Source organism: Chlorocebus sabaeus, chromosome 2 (genome assembly GCF_047675955.1).
Source record: "Chlorocebus sabaeus isolate Y175 chromosome 2, mChlSab1.0.hap1, whole genome shotgun sequence".
In the NCBI taxonomy this organism is placed as follows: Eukaryota; Metazoa; Chordata; class Mammalia; order Primates; family Cercopithecidae; genus Chlorocebus; species Chlorocebus sabaeus.
This window is the reverse complement of record NC_132905.1, coordinates 14,451,883-14,453,856: the sequence shown is the minus strand read 5'-3', so window position 1 is coordinate 14,453,856 and position 1,974 is coordinate 14,451,883. Positions and strand designations below refer to the sequence as shown.

The window sequence follows — 1,974 nt, the reverse complement described above, 5'->3', positions numbered from 1 at the left end:
CTTGCCCTACAGGATGAGTTTTAGTATATCAAAAGATTTATGATAGCTTACTGTACTTAGTAAAATCATTTTTTTGCTTTGTTTTGAAAAAATTATTTTATTTTATTTTATTATTTTGTTTGAGATTGAGTCTCACTTTGTCTCCCAGGTTGGAGCGCAGTGGCTTGATCTTGGCTCACTGCAACCTCGGCCTGCCGGGTTCAAGTAATTCTCCTGCCTCAGCCTCCCGAGTAACTGGGATTACAGGTGTGTGCCACCACGCCCAGCTAATTTTTGTATTTTTAGGAGAGACAAGGTTTCACCATGTTGGCCAGGCTGATCTCAAACTCCTGACCTCAGGTGATCTGCCTGTCTCAGCCTCCCAAAGTGCTGGAATTACAGGTGTGAGCCACCATGCCTGGCCCTCTGTAACATGTAAGCAGGGAATACAGAGCTAATGTTTCAATATTTTATTTCATTTATTCTTATTTTTTTGTAAAACAAATTTTATTGTCTAGAAATATATATTTTAAAAATCCCCCACAAAAGATGCTGTTCTCTAATTTCCCCATCTTCTTTTTCTTTCTTTTTTTTTTAAGACAGAGTCTTCCTCTGTCCCCTAGTCTGGAGTGCAGTAGTATGATCTCCGCTGCAACCTCTGCCTCCTGGGTTCAAGCGATTCTCTTGCCTTAGCCTCTTGAGTAGCTGGAATTACAGGCATGTGCCAACACACCCAGCTAATTTTTGTATTTTTTGTAGAGATGGGGTTTTGCCATGTTGGCCAGGCTGGTCTTGAACTCCTGACCTCAAGTGATCCACCCGCCTCAGCCTCCCAATCATTTCTCCATCTTCTCTTCTTTCACACTTCTGATAATAAAGGACATTATTACATCTTATTAAAACTTCACCCAGATGTCCAGACATTGCTCCATCTGTGCATTCTTCTGTATGTGCAAGCTGTATTTCACATAGTCATCTACAGATACCAGGTAGCCCTTGTACTCCATTCCCCACTTAAGTTTCACCATCCATGGCTTTCCCGTTACTCCACTGAGGAAAGATTTGGGATTGAGAGGTAAACTCATCATCGTAACCATAGGCAAATGGTATGGGCAAATGCTGCAGGCTGCTGACCAGGCCAACCAGGCCGACCAGCCTCCTGACTACAGCAGCTACCGCAGGTCCTGAGCCACTGAGCTTCAAGAGAAAACTATGTTTAAGATTTTATAGTACGGAATGTATTTGGTAACATTCCATGATTTTATACCATAGAAGGCTCAGCCAACATTCCATGATTCCACATAGATAGGGGTTTAGCTAACATTCCTTGAGTCTATAGAGATGAGGATGCTCTGTAGACATTCCATAATGATAAGCAAAAAGGTTCTGCAAACATGCAATGGTTTTATACATGGACAGATGTTCTGCAAACGGTTCAAAATTCATGCCACAAGAAAGGATTCTAGCCAGGCGCAGTGGCTCACACCTGTATTCCCAGCACTTTGGGAGACTGAGGCGGGCAGATCACCCTGAGGTCAGGAGTTTGAGACTAGTCTGGCCAATATGCTGAAACCCTGCCTTCACTAAAAATACAAAAAATAGCTGGGCGTAGTGATGAGCACCTGTAATCCCAGCGACTTGGGAGGCTGAGGCATGAGAATAGCTTGAACCCGGGAGGTGGAGATTGCAGTAAGCTGAGATCGCGCCACTGCAGTCCAGCCAGGGTGACAGAGCGAGACTCCATCTCAAGAAAAAAAAAAAGAAAGAAAAGAAAGGACTCTGTAAACATTCCATGATTCTGTATACATGAGGGTGTTCTTCAAGAACAGTCCATAATTTGATTTTTAAATTGTATTTATTTATTTTTTGAGATGGAGTCTCACTCTGCCACCCAGGCTGGAGTGCAGTGGCACAATCTCGGCTCACTGCAACCTCTGCCTCTCGGGTTCAAGCGATTCTCCTGCCTCAACCTCCCAAGTAGCTGAGATTACAGGC

At 43.6% G+C, this 1,974-nt stretch overlaps 1 pseudogene; it reads right to left on the bottom strand.

Moving 5' to 3' along the window:
* Window positions 1-871: 871 nt before the first annotated feature.
* LOC140710246 (small nuclear ribonucleoprotein F pseudogene) lies at window positions 872-1,064 on the bottom strand (annotated as a pseudogene).
* Between the last annotated feature and the right edge of the window lie 910 nt (window positions 1,065-1,974).